General features: G+C 44.8%; 1 protein-coding gene across 2 annotated transcripts in view; it reads right to left on the reverse strand.

The window, feature by feature from the left end:
• The window catches only part of Fam20a (FAM20A golgi associated secretory pathway pseudokinase), a 45,888-nt gene that overhangs the window by 10,431 nt on the left and 14,557 nt on the right, over positions 1-20,900 (reverse strand). The gene's annotated exons all lie outside the window — the stretch shown is intronic.

Below are 20,900 nucleotides of genomic sequence, written 5' to 3' on the forward strand. Positions count from 1 at the left end.
GAGAAGACCCGAGGAAGCATTTTGTCTGGACACTCACTCCATTCATGCTTTCATTCAGTGAGCGCATTGGGTGTCTATTACTGGCCAGGACTTACGCTGCTCTTAGGATGCCCCAGGAAACAAAACAGCCTTGCTCCCTCCTTGCCCTCAGAGAGCTTCCAGTCTTAATGAGAAAAACCGAGTTACACAGTTATGCATAAGCACAAATACTGAAGTACGAACTGTAATGGATCCTGTGAAAGAAAAGGCAGTTGACTAGGAGTAGAAGTAGGAGCATCCTATACTTTGGGACCCTCGCTGCACTTTGCCACTAAAAGGTCTATTTCTTATATCTCGCAATATTTTATATCCTAAGGATCAGTGGAGAGAGGCAACTGATGGGGATAAAGGGAATGGAGGATGCGGGTCCTAAAGTCTAGGAAAAGGATAAATAACTATTCACTGACTGGTCTTTCAATAGATTCTTCTGCAAGGATAAAAGCAGAAACTTACAAGGCATTTACAGATTCAGAGAGTCCCACTTGGGAGATAAGTGGTATGCGTAGGAAGTAATAAGGAAATATAGACAAAACTGGCTCCAAACTCCAATACACTGGGGCTAATGCTCCTATGTCTGAATGAGTTGAGTGTGCAAATGGTCAACACATGGCAATGTGCACTTTCCCTCTCCACATCTACCCATCTGTGGTGAACACCAGCTCACAGGGATGGACTGGACAGCTAATGATTTCTGTTAGTGTAGAAAGTGTGCACTGAGGACGTTTCCTCACTGGAATGGGAGGACGGGAGGGTGAAGGAACTGGGATTGGTATGCAAAATAAGATTGTTTTTTAATTTAAATAAAAATTAATTAAAAAACCCAAACCAACCAACCCAACCAAAAAAAAAAAAAAAAAAGGTCATTTTATTGAAGACAGGGAGCTACTTTTGATCAGGTAAGAGAGCTTTAAAAAATTATATATATGAGTACAAAATATTTTCATCATATCCAGCTCTGCAACCTCCAGTATCCCCTAACATCCCACTTTCAAATTCATGTCATCTTCCTCTATAATACTCTCTCTCTCCCCCACCTCTCTCTTTCCTGAGTACAATTAGTCTGTGCATATGTACTTTGCTCTGGGACTGACTGTGTGGGCATAGTCAACCAATCACCTGGAGGCTTGTCCCTGAATAAAACTGGCTCTCTGTTCCTCAGCAGCCATCAATTGATGTTGGGGTGTGGCCTCGAGAGCCCTTCCCTCATCCATGGTGCCATGTTGATTGGGCGTGATCTTGTGTGGGTCTTGTTCAGGTAACTGTACGGCTGAGAGTTCATGGTTGCAGCATCCTTGTCCTGTCTAGAAGACACTGTCTCACTTCAGTCCCTGTGTTCCTCTGGCTCTTATGATTCTTCTGCTCTTTCTTCCTCAACGCTCCCAGGGACCTAGTCCTTTCTTGAAGTGCATGTTAGAGTACTTCTTCAGCTAGCTGTGAAAACAAAGCTCAATGGTAAGTGGAGAGTGGGTGGATTCTTGGGTAAATTTGTATTGATGGCACGGACATGGCCATGTCAATGACGCCAATGCTTCAGCCCCATGGCCGTGGCAAGCCCTTCCTTAAATGAGTCTCGGAGGAATGAGAAAGCCTTCCTCTGGTCTAAGTTTGAGTGTTTACGAATGGTTGACCAGTGTGTGCAAAAACTAGCACCCTCAGCCTCCTTCTCCAGGGTGACTGCAACCTGAGACTGTTCTACTGACCCTACCTAAGTCCTCTTCGTTGTACTGTACACAATAAATATGCTCAATTTCCTGGTTGCATAATAGGTGTTCTCCATCAGAGGGAGCACAGCCCACCTGACCCAGCTTTTCTGTGTGTGTATCTGTCATTTCTTCTCTCTTTGTTGTTTCTTCATTCCCATGTTGCCCTGGCCAGATTTCCAGGACCTAGCCATGCAGGATGTGGCAATGATACTGGTCAAGAAGCCAAAAGCTGCCTGTGAAGCACCAGTGTGTACTTCCTCTATCTGTGTAAATAACTCCCTAACTGGAAAGGACGGCCACAGAACAAAGGCATCCACTATCATCGGCTATGTTCATGAAAGTGGTTCCTCTTCATGTTTAAGAAGCCCAGAGGAGGCAGTGGCAAATTCAATTTCAGTCAAGCAGGCTTTTAAGCTATCAGATGTAGATGACCCTGGAAATCTGGGACATGATCAGGTTGTTCATTTGGGCATGCTCTGACCTGGGAACCAGCCTTTCCGCAGCTGGGCTTGGTTCTTTCAAAAGTCAGTGATGAGTGACGTGGCTTCCAACTTGTTGATGTTGGATGAGGGTTTCCTTGGTCTTTGGGGAAGCTCTTAACACCTGGCATTGAGTAGCCACTCTGACCCCTTTGGGTCTCCGCCACCCTTTGTTCTTGACATTTGAATTCCCCGTCTGTTTGATCTTCTGAGAGTTGCTTTTCCACCCGTGGCTAAGTCAGGCTGCCTGCTTAGCTAGGTTCTGAGTCTTGAAGCTTTGCCATCTTAGCAAGACCAGGTCTGTAAATTTCCACTGACTTTCCTATCATGAGTCTGTGGCATCAATTTTGCTCCTTCCATGTTCTGTCTTCGTTGGTGTTTATGACCCTGAACTGTCCCCAGACATAGCCTGATAGACCTCTATCTTGCCTATACTTTATCCTTCTGCTTATCCTTTATTTTAGCTCTTTTTATTTTCCTCCAGCATCTTACCCTAAGGGTCACCCCTCAAATCTCTGCTGGCCTGATACTTATACCTTTGCATAATCATCTACCATTTTTCCTTCTGTTTACACTCCATATTTATGTTGTTCAAACTTGATTATGAAAGTAGGCAACTGGAAAAGAGGACACATCAAAGCTGATTTTAGGCTGTAGTATTTACCATCATGGTGGAGAACAAGCATAAGTGTACCTGGTAGAGGAGAAAAAAACTGGAGGATTTGGACCAAAGAAACAGTAGTGATGTCATCGTCAAATAAAGACCTCAGGGCTGAAAAGAACTCAGGGCAATAATGGGGATGTAGATCAGTTCATGGAGTGTTTGCCTAGCAGGCATTAAGGCCTGGGTGTGATCTCTAGCACCACATAAATTGGGTGTGATGACATGGCCTCAGATTTTCAGAATTCAGGAAGTATAGGCAGGAAGATCAGAAGTTCAAAGTTGAATTTAGCTACAGAGCAAGTTCAAAGTCAGCCTGAGCTATGTCTGTTTTTTCTTTTTAAAAGGAATGACAAAAAGTGTTTATGTGGGTGCCTGGTAGATGACTCAGTGATTAAACCACTTGCTGAACAAGCAAGATAGGCAGAGTTTGGATCCCTAGAACCTGCATAAACACTGGGTGGGTATGGTGGCTATTCTGTAATTCCAACCTTGGAAGGCAGAGACAAGGGATCCCTGAGGAGCAAGCCAGCTAGATAGACAACTATGTGAGTAAGCTCTGAGTTTGATTGAGAGATCCTGTCTCAAAGAAGAAGGTGGAGAGTGATCAAGGAAGATGCCTGACCTCCACCTTGAGTGGAGGGAAGAGGGTGGGGTGGGGAGGGAGAGGAGAGGGGGAGGGGAACAGAAGAAGAAGGAGAAGTAGGAGGAAGAGGAAGAGGAGGAGGAGCCTAAGTCCCACCTAACCCAACTCCCTCACATCATTGTTATCAAGTTGTTCCGTCTTTATTCTGGAGCAGAGTCAGAAGTCTACCTCTCTTAGAAGGCACTTTCCAACATGGAGCCAACAGTCTTCTCATATCTTCCATTAATGACTTTTATTTTAGGCTCCTGAAGTTGAGGACCTATTTCTTTCTTATGTTAGAGCCTTTAAAATATTAAAAAATGGTTATTGTGTGATCTTGGAATTATTCCATGTTCATGTTAAGTACTGCCTTTATCCCCATGACTGCTCCAAGGCCTGAGGCTTGAGTCCATCTCTGATCTTAGTTATCATGATGGACTAAATGTCTCTGCCAGGATTTCAGCCTGGCTTGCTCAGTGGTGCTCTTAAAAGGTAGAGCTTATGGAGAAGTTTGGGTCTAGAAAGCAGAGATCCCCTAAATCAGATATCCCAGAGACACAGCCTTGCCTCTTCTGAAGTGCAAAATGACAGCAAGAAGCTTTGCCTAGGGGCCAGGAAGAGGGACTTATTGGTCGTCACATAGACTGGCACGCAGATCTTGGAAGTTCCAGGCTTCAGAACTGTGGAAAGTAAACTTCTCTTATTTAAGAGCCACCCTGTCTATGGTGTTTTGTTACAGTGGCTTAAATGGACTGGGGCAGTTATGTTTACACATTCTCTCCTGTTTCTGACATCCAGAATGAAATTTGAGACCTCAGCTCTAGATTGCCAAGGGAAGGAGAGACTGGAGATCAGTCACTACCCTCATTATAGACATATCCCTTCCATTACTGTAACCAAAGGCAGAAAACATTTTGGAAAATCTCAGGGCAGTACGAAAATATGAGAATATTTTCATAGATAGAATTCTAAAGTTGGTCTCAGACAGTCCGTGTGACCTCATTCCCAGACCTTGTCCTGTGATCCCTTCTTGTCATCGAGATCATGCTAGTGTTCCGTGGTACAGCTCTCTCTGCTATATCCCCATGAAAGGCAGGGATGAAACAAAGCAGGATGAAGAATGGAACCACTGTGGAGATGGAGTGGGCCAAGGGCAAGGACCACCAAACATCACAAAATGCTGAGACTGCTTCATGGCCAGGTAGGGAACTCAGCCTAACAACATTAGGAAGGTTCTCCTAAGGGGACCCCTTAGCTCCAGACAGACAGTGGACACATTCATTTTAATCTTGTGAGAGAGCAAGTCATGTTCTCCCAGGCTTCTGACCTTCAGAACAAAGCAGGTACTGCTTAGGTCTCTAAGTTGAAGTAGTTTATACAAAGTGGTAGAAAATGCTACCTACTTTGTTCATAAAGAGGAAAAGCCACATGCTAGCAATATAAGCATATGTTTTAAAATCTAGTTTTAAAATATATCCTATGATCCCAGCACTCAGGAGGCAGAAGCAGACAGAGCTCGGTGAGTTCAGTGTCACCCTGGCTTATGCAGTGAGTTACAAGGCAAGTAGGGCTACATATTGAGATCCTGTCTTAAAAAAATAAAGCAAAAATGTGCCATAAATTCCTTTCTTTTCCCTCCATCCATCCCTGTCTGTCTGTCTGTCTGTCTTCCTATCTATCATATCAAGGCTGACCCTGAATTTGAAGTTCTCCTGCTCCAGCCTCTGTAGCGTTGGGACTGCGAGATTATAGGTATGTACCACCATGCCTTGTCTAACATTTTTATTAAATTAGACATAACTTAGTTAATGTTTCAGAGTGTTGCTTTGTCCCTTAAGTGGTTAACCAACTCTTGGATGGACTTTTTATCTGAGTTCTCAGGGTCACTAGGCAGGAGACACATGAACAACCACAGAGAGAGGGCGGACTGGTTCAAACGTCCACTCAGGAGCGAGAGCTCTCAAGCTGGGCAGGCAGCATAACCCAACCCAGAATGCAGGCTGAAGCAGCAAGCAGTGATGGGGAGTTTGTCAAATGAGAGAGGAGACTCCCCAGGTAAAACGGAACAGCCGCTTTCACCTTTAGCTCACTGCTGTTTTGAGCTGACATCATTCATTCATCGAATGTTTGTTGGGAGCTAGCGAGATATGGATCTACACTTTGGGACTTGAGCTGTGTTCAAAATAAAGTGGTTTTCTTTGTCTCACGAAGCATTTTCCAGGCAAGCAATTTATTCTGAGTTTTCAGAAGGAAGCTAGAGATCCAGATTGTTATCCCAAATAAGCATCTCCTTTTAAAAGAAAAAAAAAAAAGAATAATGTTGGTTCAAATGAAACATTTGTCTCATGCAAGGATAAACAAGTTCACAGTCATTGTGAGTTGCTGCCCTGGCGGAGAACAAGCCTTGTCAGTGTAAATGCCCCAGTCACTGCCACCCTGACTGACACTCTGCACAGTATACAAATGAGGAGACAAGCCGGGTGTTGGTGGCACATGCCTTTAATCCCAGCACTTGGGAGGCAGAGGCAGGCGGATCTCTGTGAGTTCGAGGCCGGGCTGGACCGACAGCCTCCAAAACAATACAGAGAAACCCTGTCTCGTAAAACAAAACAAAACAAAACAAAACAAAAAACAAAAAACAAAAAAAATGAGGAGACAAGATGATGAAGCACTCTGATTATTTAAGACATTGGTTCCAGGAGTAGAAGAAAACAAAAAAACATCTTTCCCACAAAGGGCAAGCCCTTGAACTTGGGGTGGACGGAGGGAACCCAGGCTGGTGAGAGTGCTAAAATTCAGAAGCAGGCCTGTAAATCACTCCTCTTTCCCCCTCCCCAATGAAGGATCGGCATGTACTAGTTTTATAATTCCTGAAAATAACCAACATTAAAATTTTCTAGACACAGCATTTTATAAAAATCAAGGGAAAGGGCAAAATTGTTGATCAGGTCTCTAGCCAACTTTTCCTTTGCTAACAATTTATTTTTAGGAAATAAAGGAAAAGAAAACAAAACCCCAAATCTGGCAGGCTCCAGTTCCCAGGGCTCTTTGGAGGCTACAGCTGTGTGAGTGACTGCTAGACTCCCTTGGGGGTTTTCTGGAAGGAGTGGGAAGTCCCCAGCCAAGTCAGTCACCCTGAACTGGAGCAACACAGCAGATGGACTGAGTAGGAGACAGAGAAACAATGTTTCTGGCCCACTTGGGTTTGTGGATGAAGTGACATTTTCTAAAGTGATGGCAAATAGATTGCAGCTACAGTCACAGTTGGAGACATGACACCTAAATTGAAGAACCCATGAATGGCAGATTGAACACAAAGTTCAGTGCTATCATTGGCTGCTTCTAGAAACAGTTTGCCATTAGGAGTGGGGGATACATGCTTCTCTGATTGCCTGTGCTGCCCTTGCCAGAGCTGGAATCCCACTCTTCTTGGAGTGGCGGCATGGAGGAGGAAGAAAGGGTGATACAGTGAATGTCTTCCTCCATGAGTTTTTGTAGTGATCAAAGCAGGTCTGTAAAGACTGACCTATTTCTTGCAGAGGCTTAGCTTGAGTACTCTGAGTAGACAGCTGGAAGTGGGGATCGGGGTGGGAGGGGGATGCTGGAGATGGCTCGGACACATTACTTGGAGCTGGCTATGAACTCAACCACAGCTAGAGTATTTATACCATGGCAATTGGCAAATGTTACAAGTTAGAGTCCCTTTTACCCGCAGAAAAGCTGGCTGCCCAGATCTAGCCTGTCTGATGGAGGCTGTGTGCTTACAAAATAAAAATGGTAAACACACAGAGAATTTATTTGCTTACCTCACATTGCTTGTCAAGCTTGGGGAGGCTAGCAGAATTCCAACAGAGTGTCTCAATTAGGGCAGCCATAAATAAGAGGGTTAGTAGCTGGGCATGAGATAGCTAAGCTCATCAGATAAGAGAAAGGACAGGGCTTGGGAAAGGTGACAAAGCTGACCTTGGCAGTTCTGAGGAACACCCATGAAACCTTCCCAAGGAATACACTTAAGGCACAGTTGTCCTGGTACTCACTCTTGTAATCTCATGCATTTGATTGCAACAGACTAAGTTGTGGATGAGGATAGCTTCTAAAGTGAGCCTCCACCTATTCCAGGAAGGGACCACCACAGACCACCTTGCAGACAAGGAGCTATGAGGTGTGAGGTAGCCAAGGAAGACTGCAGGGCATCTTGGTAACTGTGTCTCTCGATGGTCAGAATGTCCCTTTATGGCTAAACACCCTTGAAGTTGCAGCTAGCTTGACCCCACTTTATCAGAAACCGAGGCACCCTCCTATTCCTGCATAATAGTGAGGTCTGCATCCTCAAAGGACACAGTGGCAATATCATGTCCCCTGCTTTGTGGCTTTGCACAGCACTCCCTTTGTGTCAACCATAGGAAGAAATATCCTAAGAGGGAGACCCGGTGCATCAAGCTTTGGGAAGAAGGCCATGGCCAGGGGTGAGGTTAGACAAACAGCTGAGAGGCAGCCACGTGGTGAGGAGGGGTGCTTTGGAGGAAGGGCATGAAGCCCGCAGTATCAGAAGCAGCAGACTTAGGTTCTGGTCAGCCGTTTAAAAAACATCACTGTATCTTAAAAGGATATGCAGAAAGCAGTTTATACAATATGGAGATCTGTGTAGCAGACAACCACGGGAGTACCATAACTTTAGTTTAGAGGAAAAGAAAAAGTACACAGCATGAAATCGGAGCACGAGATACTAAACACTCTATTTTGTTCACATCCATAAAATACCTCAGCGACAGGTCATGTGACCCTCATCTGTAAAAGCAGCTCTTGGCTCCTTTCCCCAGGCAGGAATGATGTTCCTATGGTAAATGTTCCCTAAAAAGCACTATAAGACATTGGGTTCCTTTTTTAAACATGTTAGTTTTGAATAGAAAACATGTTTCGATAATTCATCACTTTAGATCTCAGGCGTCTTGTTCCCTGCAGGCAAATGATGCTGCCAAGTTATTTACCTTTCCACTCTCTGTTTCCACCGCAAGACCTACATGAAGCTTTGTTTCTTCTCACCAAAGGATCTTTGGCAGTTTTTCAATTCAGTATACAGAATTCTGTCTTTTTTTTTTTTTTTTGGAGATAGGTTCCTGCTATAATGTTCAAGATGGGGCTGGGACTTCCAGTTTTCCTGCCTAGACCTCTTGACGGGCATGCACCATGGTGCCTGACTTCTCTATTTGGAATACATTTTTAAAGACTATGTTGTAGTCTAGTGTGTGGAAATCATGTAATTAACCTGCCATGGTGTGATGGTTAGTGTTCAACGTCAGCTCACCATGGCCTAGAATTACCTGGGAAGAGAGTCTCTATTGAGGAATGATCTAGATCAGGCTGGCCATGGGCATGCCTATGGTGGTTGTCCTGCTTGTTAATTGAGATGGGAATCCCTGCCCTCACTGTGGGAATGACCCAGGACCGTTTACCGTTTCATTGGGTTGGACCCTGCATTGTATAAGAGTAGAGGAAGCAGGCTAAGTGCTAAGCAAGCAGCTAGGCAGGCAGGCAGGCAGGCAGGCAGGCAGGCAGGCAGGCAGGCAACAAGGGTGCATTCACTTCTCTGTGCTCTTGTTGTGGATGTGGTGTGGCTAGCTGTAGTTCTTACTGTTATGACTTCCCCACAATCATGAAATGTAACCTGGAATTTTGAGTCTGATAAACCCTTTTCCCCCCTAGAGTGTTTCTGGTCAGTGTATTTTATAATAGTAACAGAAAGAAAACTGACCCATGAAATGTGGCTGTTCATGCCTCCTCCAAATGCATATGTTGAATCCTATTCTCCAAAGCGATAGTTATTAGGAGTTGGGGGTCTTACACGGTGGTCAGATTTTTGTGGTGGAGCCCTCAGGACTGGGATTAATACTCTTGTAAAAAAAGATCCCAGAGAACTAGCCTGGCCCCACCACCATGTGACTCACTTGACCCTGGGTTTCCCAAACATTCTGAACTGTAGGGAATAGATTTTGTTTGTAAGTAGTCCCTCCCACAGTGCTTTATAGTCCCGGTGCATAATATAACTCCCCAAAATTCTGAGTTGTTTGACAAGCAGTGTTCCCATGTGTGAGAGTGTATCTGTGTGGTAAATTCATAGAAAGGTAACATAACGCATGAAGGTAAGTAGGTCCCTGCCACAGATCCTCAAATTTCCCATCCCCACTATGCATGGTGCAGGGCTATTTATTTTCACTGCAGCATTTTTATGCCTTTTTAGTCTTGGCCAACTTAGTGGGTGAGCAGTGGTATCTTGGTGTGTTCTGAATTTACAGGTCTATATTGCTATAAGTGAGTTTGTCTTTTTACATATGCTCGAGAGGCACTGGTATTTCTTTTGACCATTTTTTTTGTAGTGGATTGTTAATGTTTCCCACCATTGTTTTGATATGATTAAAATGATTCTTGTTATGACTTACAAATAATATAGCCTGGGCTGTATGATACCCTATCATGGGAGAAAGGAGGAAGAGACTAAAACCAAGAAGCTGCTGGTGGCCAGAAAACCCTCCCTATTGTTGTCACCATTGGAAGAAAGGTAAGCAGAGAACAAGATGTCACCAGATGACCCAGTGGCATCTTTTGTGTATCTACAGTTATCATGCTTGGACTTCATGCTTATCCCAGTGAAACACCTTCCTCCACAGGCTTGGGTGGGATATCCCTCCGCTGCCCTTCCAAAGACTCATGTGTTCCCGATGTGCCACAGAATCATAGACAGCGTCAGCTCCTATTCAACACAGCCCAGGCCATGGAGGGACAGAGCTAGCCTTGTTCTCTACCTCGAAGTGTCCAAGCAAGGACCACTTGCCATGTCCACAATTATTAAGGACTCCCCACTCTTGCTCCTGCTTCTTTCCTCTTTTACTTTTGCCAAGACAGGGTCTTGCCACTTAACCCAGTCTGGCCTCAAACTTCTGACTCTTTTGCTAAGTGCTGGGATCACAGCTATAGCCACCATGTCTAGCTTTGGCTTTTTTTCCCCTGAAGCAAAACTGCGTCCTTACTCTCCTCTGTGAAAATGAACATGGGAGCTGTCTTTCTCATATGCAACTGCCGGTGCATAGGTAGTCCTTTGTTTCACCTCTAGACTAAATTATAGTCATTGCTGTCTTTCTCCTTGACAATCCCTTTCTCGGGAAGGACTGGAGGCCAGCCCATCCTAACATTAGTCTTGACCTCAGTAGCTCCTTCCAGGACCATTTCAAAGACCCACATCTCTGTCACGGACCCATCTTTGACACTCTGTGTAAGGAATAAAACAGCAGAAATCGAATGCAAGGTCTGTTTTTATCAGCAACAATGACAGTGACATGTTTGGAGCCCTGCTGGAATGAAGAGAGCGTGGTCTCACAGGTGCACAGGGAGCTGAGCAGGACCTAATCAGGGGTGCTGTCACAGAAAAGGACACAAGCTCGTGTCAAAAGTGCTGACAGCGGGGCCAGGGGAGACGGCACAGTGGGTGAGGTGCTTGTTCTAGAAACTGGAAGACCGAGTACAAGCCCCCAGCACCCATGTACAACGTGGCTGTATCCATGTCTGTAACATGTTTGTTACCCCAGCACTGGAAACCCCAGTGTCGAGGCAGAAACAGGAGGATTTCTGGGGTCCGCTGCCTGCTGGCTTAGCACCAGGTTCAGTGAGAGACCCTGTCTCAAGGGAGGAAGGCCGAGACTGACTAGGAGTCCCAATTCCTCTTTGGGCCTCCACATGTGCTCGTGCACAAACACATGCATATACTGCTTCCTAGTGACCTGTGACCTTGAGGGTGGAGCGAGAGTTGTTACTGGGCAACAATATCTCTAGGTGATCCTCCCACCCCCAGACACGATGCCCATTACCCATGGTTTGCAAATGAAACAATTGAAAACAAGACACAGTCTTAGGGTTGGGTTCCTGTCTCAGAGCTTCAGTTTACCTACTGTCGAAAATGGAGGCCCTGATTGCTACCTCCTTGCATGCCACAAGGATTAAATGCATTAATACATAGCCAAAAGGTAAGTGTGCACAATAGACTTTTGTTGTGTGTTGTTTGAGACATGTGGCCCAGGCTGGCCTTGAATTCATTTGTATCTAAGAGTGACCTTGGCCCTCCTGCTTCTACTCCCCAGTTATAGGATTGCAGGCGACACCATGCCTGGTCTATGTGGTGCCAGGCATGGAACCCAAGCTTTGTCCATGTTAGGCAAGCCCTCTACCATTTGAACTATACCCCTAACCTTTGAGTGCTATTTGTAATTATTATTATTTTTTACCAGTTATAAAGACTAGAAACCAGGAAGGGGAGTTTTAGAGCCACAATTCTACTGGGTAACTAGAAACAACCTGCTTTTCAAGCTAGAGAGAAACCCTGGAACATCCCACAAGCAAGGGGACAGTGTCTACGTCACAGGCTTTCCCCCCACCCTTGCATGCCTTGGCATGTCTTCAAGGTGGAAGATTACCCGCCGACCTCAGAGTCTCGCTGTAGCTTGTTCGTGGTGTCTCAGTGTGCAGGCTAAGTTTTAGCCAAGCAGGGACAAGGGAAACCAGGCAGGTCTGTGCTTGGGACACAGGTGGGGACATCTGTCAGTGCAGGACACACAGGTGGTCAGCTTGGAGTGGGGACTCGGGTGGATTACACAGGACCTTGATCTTTAACAGCTTTGTGGGATCCAAGGAGTCAAGGGTGCCAACTAGCACACAGTTTCCTTCCAGAATCTGGAGGGCAGAGTTGCTGGGGTGTGGCATCAACTAGGCAGGTGTTGTGAGACACTGAGGGGAGACTCCTGTGACTCAGAAGACTCCAGGAGGACCTAGAAGGTTTTTGCAGGCTGGGGCAGGTTCCTCACACACCTAGACACAGGCCACATAGCTTCAGTTTTGAGGATCTAGAAAGGCTAGGATTGACACTCCCAATCCTCACTTCATTTTAGGGCACACGTATTACTTTTATCATATGCACATTTCCTTATGTGCTCGGCCAGGCCCTGATGGGATAACTTTGGCACCACACCAGACAGATACAAACATGAAAATGTTTTTTGATGGCTGTTAAAGAAGAGCTGTGGGGGCAGAATTGGAAGGGAAAGTAGATAACGCTCCCTCCTGGTCATTTTAAGATCCTTTATTTAATCTCATCCACAACGACCCTTTCCCCAGACAAGGAAATCCCAACATTCAGGGGTGTTATGAACCAGGATAATGACACATGCCTTTAATCACAACATTTAGAAGGTGGAGGCAGGTGGTAACTTTGTGAGTTTGAGGCCAGCCTGGTCTACATGGTGAGTTCCAGGACAGCCAGGGCTACATAGTGAGATTCTTGTCTCAACAAAACAAAACAAGGTGTTATGGCTTGAATATGCACTATCCCCCATACTCTCATGTGTTTGAACACTTGGTCCTAAGATACTGGCATTGTTTGTGAAGGCTGTGGAACCTTTAGAACAGTTGTTCTCAATCTGTGGGTCGTGACCCTTTGAGGTCAAACAACTCTTTCACAGGGGTCACCTGAGATATTTGTTGCAGAATATTTGTTCACACTGTGTGAAGATTTGTCACCATGATTGGTTTAATAAAGTGCTGAATGACCAATAGCTAGGCAGGGACTTGCAGGCAGAGAGAGGAACTTAGGATAAATCTAGGTGAGCAGGAGACGCCAGCAAGACACTGGAGAAGTCAGATGTAAGGTACAGAGGAGAGATAATCGAGCCACGTGGCAGATGTAGATTAGTAGAGGCTAATTTAAGTTATAAGAGCTAGTTGGGAAGAAGCCTACACTAATAATAATAAGTCTCTGTGTCATTATTTGTGAGTTGGCTGCTTAAAGGAACGTCCGACTACAGATATTTACATTAGGATTCGTAACAGAAGCAAACTTACAGTTATTAAGCAGCAACGAAGATAATTTTACGGTTGGGGAGTCACCACATGAGGCAGGGTTAGCAAGGCTGAGAACCACAGCTTTGGAAAGTGCAGCCATGCTGGAGGAAACAAGAGACTGGTTTTTCTCTGCTTCCTGATTGCTGAGCAGCCTCACACCCCAGCTTTCCCACCTTCCTAGCCATGATGGGCCATATCCCTCGGAGACTGTAAGCCAGTGAAAAGCTGTATCCCTTTAGCTGCTTTTGTTGGGGTGTTTTATAACAACAACAGAAAACAAATCAATGTAAAAGACTTCAGGTATTTCTTCCCTATAGTCACTTTCTTCTTAAATTTATAAAGTAAAGCTCTCAGTTACTCCTGGATCTTTGTCATCTCAGTGTCTCAGCCCCTGGCAGCAAAGCATAAAGAAACTGGAGGATGAGTTTGGAAGGGAAACAGCATTTGACCACGTCACTATCCATCTAGTTGAGCTAGAATCTCAGAGGTACCCTAAATTCTCTGCTCCTACAGTCCACCATATCACCAAATCATGTATCTGCTACCCCTTTACCAGTTATTGGCTCTCTCTACTCCTCTACTCTCCCACCATCATCAGAGTCTAAATCAACTGGACTTCTTCAATAGCATCCTGTGTGGTTCTACTCACTCATACACTCATTAATCCATTCTTACTGTAGCTGGAAAGATTGCTTTTCCAAATCACAGTTCTAGTCCTGCCCCCTCCTGCTCAGAAGTGTTCAGTGCCTCTCCATCGGTGTTAATAGACAAGCTTCTTTCACATCAAATTGGGATCCTGTATCCAGAGTATGTGATTGTTTAAATTTAAACACATTAAGATTTAAACACAATGGAATTGAGTTTGGCTCAGCAACATGGCATCCATTTCTCAGCTTCGTAGTAGTCACTTGTGATTATAGCACAGCTGGAGAACATCTCTGCCACATGCAGAGTCCTTCTGGGCCCAGTGGTAGAGACCCATCGTCTTTTACTCTGGTTAGGGCCCAATGATGCATCTGTTAGAAGAGCTTGGCAAAAGTTATTTCCTTTTCCCTTTTCTTCTCCTCTTTGTCCCCCCTAGACTCCTCTCTGTTCTTGCTGTGTGGCTAAGGCCAGTCTGGAACTCCTTATATTGGAGTGATCTTTCTTCTTCAGGCTCCCAAGTGCTGGGATTACAAGGGTACCACCATGTCTGGATCCTTACATCCATCTCCATCAGCTAGAGTCTCAGTGTCTACATCATCCCCTAGATGGGTCCCACATCCTCCTTTCAGCATTCTATTGCACAATACCTCATTCCTTCTACACCTTACACTCACCATTTCTCCTTTGCTTATGATTTTCCACCTCGGGCACTATGGGACATAGTCTAGTCCTGTTTTTCTTGAATACTAGGTTCTGAGAATTTGACATGTAAGCATGGTTTGGGTGATTGAGTGTCCTCATTTGACCCACGGTGAGGCACAGCTCTTGGAGAACTGTTCCCTGTCTCTTTATGGAAGGACAGCAATGAGACCCACAGGCTTATTCAAGCCCTCCACAGAAGAGGAGTAGACTATAGATATGGATATGTCTATAGATATCTATGCTTGTTTTATTGACATCATACATTTGCCTTATGGCTATCATATGCTTGTTGTACTAAAACATCTGGAAATCTCCTCCTTTACCCTTCCTTCTTTCCATGGTGTCATCTCCTAAACTTTCAAGTCCTCCTGAGTCAGGAATGACTAAACCGGTCACGGGAAGCTCTTTCGTCACTTCTGCCATGATCACTACTCTCCAGCTGGCATCTTGCCACAGCCTCACTTCTAGAAGTAGTGAGGCAAAAACCTCCTCAAGCATAGTCCTTTAAGTTGTATGCCAGGGAAGCAATGTGTTGTTAAAGTCACTGGTCACCAAACTATCAGCAGAGCAGACACTTACCATGGGTGTTCCCCAGGGAAGAACTGGGTGATAATATTTTAATTATTTTCTATCTGCTTGGACCACAGCTCATTTCCTAGAGCCGTGCATCCATGAGCAATTCCAGGAGGTGCCATTGGCTGGTGGAGAGCTAAGATGAGCATTCTCCTTCCCCATCCTCTGGGCTAGAATTTGTAGACCCTAGTCACTGGTACCCAGGATCCTGAACAGGAAGGCAGGAAGGAGGAGGGGGAGCCTCTGAGTTTCTTCTAAACTCAATGTTATCAGTCATCAGGCTATAACATCAGAAGAAAAAATGGAGCCAGGGTGAAAGGCTCCGACCATGTGTCATTTTCTCAACCGACTCTGTCTTGGATTTCTTTCACATCCTCTTCAGTATTTGGTAAAGCGTTAGGCATACATAGTACATTACCATATAAGTTACTAGTCATTAGGTGTGTGGATGAGTTTCCTGATATACAAACGCTACGCAGTTCCAAACCTTGGGGTGGGGGGGCACGGATCTCTTGAGGGATGGAATCCTGTCCATGTTAGAATAGAGTTCTCTTACTTATTTGTTGCATTTCTAAATGCATTGCTGAGAGCTTCTACAGTACTCAGCCTTCAGTTAAGTCTTGCATTTGTTTGAGTGTATCGGAGAAGACATAGTTAGGAACTGAGAACAAAGTGACTATCTTGCTGATACAGAAATTTTAGAAAAAAATCTTTTTCTTTTTCTCTCTCTCTCTCTCTCTCTCTCTCTCTCTCTCTCTCTCTCTCTCTCTCTCTCTCTCTCTCTCTCTCTCTCTCTCTCTCTCTCTCTCTCTCCTTTGGTTTATCAATATGGCCAGACTTGTCAACTTTAAATGATTTTGGATGACTTCAAAGATTTGGGTCTAGATGGCTCACAGACAGATTGAAGGAGCCAACTACGGCAAGCTAGAAGGGCCACTCCAGGGGCTGGTGTTGAGATTTCCCTCTGCTGCAGCATTGAAATGGATCACTGGAGCTGTGGGTATCTGCACACTCTGGAGGAAAACAGAAAAAGGACTCCCTAGTGTAGTGACTTCCAGAGTTACAACAGGGAACTGGCAGATCCCTTCTAGCAAGCAGTTTCCTAGATTCTAGTCCTGGGTGTGGAACTAAGAACCAAAATGGTTAATAAACATCATTGGCCCCAGACAAATGATTGTACAGTGAGAGGCCGAACTGTGACCTTGGGGCTGAGTGGCAGTGCACAGCAGACAGGTCAAGGTTCGGAGAAGCCCTGAAACGAAGCCTCCCGCTTGGAGAGCACCTCCTCCCACCGCTCTGGAACCCTGTGTCCTGGGCACATTCAATGCACGTTCAGGAATGCTAACTGTGAATGCTGGCCCAAAGAGCTTCCGGCCTCCCTGTGATGTGGTGCTGCTCAGCGCAGCGATCTGACAGCCACAGACTTTTCATAGGACAGTTTCTTCCTTCGCATAGGCCTGTGGTTCTCAGTGAGGAGTGATTTCATTCCTCAAGCAACAGTTGGCAATGTCTGGAGACCCTGGTGGTGTCCATAACCAGTAGGCAGGGTGCTGAGAGACACTGGGAGCGTCCTATGATGCAATTAATGAAGTCTCACCACAGGAGATTATCTGGCCCCAGAGGTCAGTAATACTGGGGTTGGAAACCCTGGATGAGAGCCGTGGAATCATGAGGAAATAAAGCCTTAATCCTCTGATGACAGCCTGATGGATTTTAGACTCTGAGCAATTTAATATTTTTCGTAGACAGCAAAAAAGCCTTCCTTAGGGCCCCATACACTGTATATCTTCTGTACAGCAAAAATTAAGGATGTTACTTAATTTGTTTTATGTAAATCTGTGTCAGCAAACATTTAGTTGTCAGACTCAACCCAGCCTAACAGGAATGTTGACAAGACACTGACACACACTAGTTCCAAAAGATGCAGTGTTGATGTCCTTAAATGCCAAATTATATTTCATCCTAAAATAAATAACTATATGTTGCATACCCCTACACACATATGCTTACATATACACACACACTCATATACACATGCTTAATACATACATACATACACACATATGTGTACATACACATACACACTCATATGCACATGCATACATATATACATACACACATGTACATACTCATATATACATATGCATACATATATACACATACATATGCAAATTCACATGCACACACACACACACACACACACACACTCCAGTTTTAGTAAATGCCATCGATGTTGGTCCCTATGGGTCCTCTCTTTCCTCTATCATTTTTCTGAGCATAGAAAGCAGAACTGTGGACTAAAGACAATACTTTTAACAGACCAAGAAAACTCAGGAGGTTTAAAAACACACACCCTGGAATCTCCACTGATCAAGAGTTTACTAAGATATATTTGCCTCTCAACAAAAGTTTGAACTTTGCCTGGTCGCGCATTTCACAGGTGTGAGTATTAAAAGAGAACGGTGTCCAAATGAAGGGGCTTGCAACAGGAAGGATTATGCTTTTTTTTTGTAGTGTGAAGGCAAATTTCTTTGTGAGCCACCCAGATTAAATTTTTTCTAGTTGTTGGCCTAGGAACCAGTGCTAATTTGCATGCTATTATTTTCCACTTGATTTACAAATGGATAGTAATTGTGGATTTGGCCTCTTTCCACCATGAGCAGCCAACCATGTGGCTGGAAAATTTGTTGAGAAATTAATGCTGCTTTTTTTTTGTCTTCTGGAACTTTCTATACTTCTGCTATAAGAAGGTAGCTGGGCCTTCATGCTTCCTTGTCTAAAAGGGCAATTTTGATTCAGAACCAAGTGAAAGTTGAGAGAGCAGACCGGCTTTCTTTATTCCTTCTCTGTTTTACTATGTTTTTTGAAAGTCTGGATTTGGTGACAGAATATTCTATGCATACTGACAGTGAGTAGGAAGTGAATAAAAATTGGGAGAAACACGCAGCTTTTCCGATGTGAGGGGAGGAAGCTGGCTGGATGGCCTGGTGAGGACTGCCTAGGTGGTACCAAGGAAGACCCATTTTAGGCACCAGGAATCCAGCCTCACACAATAGTCTTGTCTGGAAATTGACAAAGAAGCAACAGCGCCACCCACACACTTGTAGCGATGAAACAGGGATGTGCCTTCTTGAGACGTCACAACACTTGGATCCCAAGGACATTGGCCATAAAGGGGTTTGCCTGAAGGAGCTCTGTGCTAACTGAGATGTAGTTTCCAGCTATCTTAATAGAAAGGGTCATAGATTGCCATTTGATTTGATTTCTGAAAAATAAGTCAGTGTTTCATTTCTTTCATGATTGGGTTGGTGGAGTACAATCCATTTACTCGTTTTCTTCCTGTGTCAGGCAGCCTTGGTTTGGTTCTGGTGTAGGACCATCCTAATCGCCAAACCTCGGTGACTTAGCACACAACCAAGATGATTTCCCAGTCATCCTGCATGCCTAACAAAAGTCATTAGGGATCCTGCTGCATAGAATAACTCACAGCCAGTTGGATGGCCACCAAGGATCTTAATAACAGGGGCTTGAGGTTCTTCAAGGCAAGGAGAGGAACCATAGGGTTCAGCATGGCTTCCCAGTACTTTGTCAAGAAGTGATGTTGGCCACTGCAACTAAATTCCCATTAGTTAGAGCTGGTCACAAGATCCACCTAACTGCAAGGGGTCTGTCACACACAAGGCAATTTGCTGATCTGACAGAACAGTAATGCCTCTCTATATGGTTTCTTTTGACTCAACCCTGTTAATAATGCACATTTGTGTAACGTGCATTGGGGGCAGGGTTTTGGGTCATCTGGGACACATTATCTTAGCATAGTACTCTCAAGCCCTGAATATTAAGAGGACTAAGGTTCACAAATGGAAGTAGTAACAGTTAAGTGGGAAAGGCTTTGTAGCTGGGTTTTGACCAGAGCCCTTCCCGTTCTTCCCCAGTGGCTTGGGAGAAACTGATGCCTGGCCAAGAATTTAATTTGATGGGCAAGCAAATTAGCATATCCACTATGGAAATCAGTATGGCGGTTCCTCAGAAAACTAAAGATAGATCTACCACACAACCCAGCCATACCACTCAGGTATATATTCAAGTTAGCACACACAGAGACACTGGCACGTGGGTGTTTGTTGCTCTGCCAGTCACAAGAGACAAGATGTGGAACCAGCCTAGAGGCTCATCAACCGAGGGCTGGATAAAGGAAACGGGGTGCTTATATACACAACACACATGCATATGCACATACAATGGAGTTAAGGAAAAATTAACTTACGTCATTTGCAAGAAAATGGATTGGAAACAGATAGCATCATGTTAAGACAAATAATCCAGATTTGAAAAGTGACTTAAGCCGGGTGGTGTTGTCGCATACCTTTAATCCCAGTACTCGGGAGGCAGAGGCAGGCGGATCTCTGTGAGTTCGAGACCAGCCTGGTCTACAAGAGCTAGTTCCAGGACAGGCTCCAAAGCCACAGAGAAACCCTGTGTTGAAAAACCAAAAAAAAAAAAACACACAAAAAACAAAAAGTGACTTAAAAGTGGAAGGGGTACTGTTTGGGGGGAGTGGGGACAGGAGGAAATAAGACAGGGAGATGGGGAAGAAGGACAAATTGCATGCTTTCTTTCCTATGTGGAATTAAGGTTTATATATTCTATATGGAGGGGACAAGGGAAGTTAATGAGTGTCTGTGAACAGTGTGCAATGATATATACATGCGAAGGGAGCATAATGAAACCCATTGTTTTTGTACACTAAAAATTAATAAGGAGCCTAATTTGACTTTTTGATGTCACTTTCTTGAAAACTGTGGTTGTGGTGTGGGGGAAACATAGGAGTTTGTCATCTGTTTGCTGGTAGGAAAGCTATGACTGAGCTGACATTTTAGTGAGATTCTACCAAAAGTCTCTGTTTCCTGACGCATACTCCTCCCTTGGTGATAAGGACACGTTGCTTCCTCTTCTCAGAGCTGGATCCTGGCTGTGTCGCAATGGGCTTCTGCACTGCCTGGTTGTCGACCTTGTCCTGACCCCGTATGTCCACAGCCCAGGCTCAGCCATTGTGCAATACCCGTCAAGAGGGTGACGTGGCTTCTGGAGAGGCACTGGGATGAGAATGTGTGTTAGTAGACTGTCCCTGGGCTGGAGACCATAGGGACTTCTTTCCCCATGGTGACAAGGAACAAACCATATTCCAGAGCAACCAGTGACCTCAAGTGGGTCTGAATAAGGACGACAGATGGACTTCGCACAGCACCTATCTCGTTCCTCAGGCTGTTTAGATCACTTTGCAAATTCAGCCTACAGACGCTCCTCATGGTATCAGCAAGGTTATTATTCTCTCCATTTTAAAGATTTGGGAGCTAGGATCTGGTGCCAACAACTGCGGCACTGCCAGCAACTGGCCTAGTGACAAAACTCAAGAAACACACCCAAATTGGATCGGGAGATCCTATCAGTAATGATCTTTTACCAGTCATTAGACGCCAAACACTTCAGGTGTAAAATGACAACAACAAGAACAACAACTGTGTTTAAGGATTGACGAGTGGCTGTCTGTAAAGCTCTGATGCTCGTTATTAACCTGGTTTGCATGGTTT

This window comes from Mesocricetus auratus, unplaced genomic scaffold (assembly GCF_017639785.1).
Source record: "Mesocricetus auratus isolate SY011 unplaced genomic scaffold, BCM_Maur_2.0 Super-Scaffold_100007, whole genome shotgun sequence".
NCBI classification, from domain to species: Eukaryota; Metazoa; Chordata; class Mammalia; order Rodentia; family Cricetidae; genus Mesocricetus; species Mesocricetus auratus.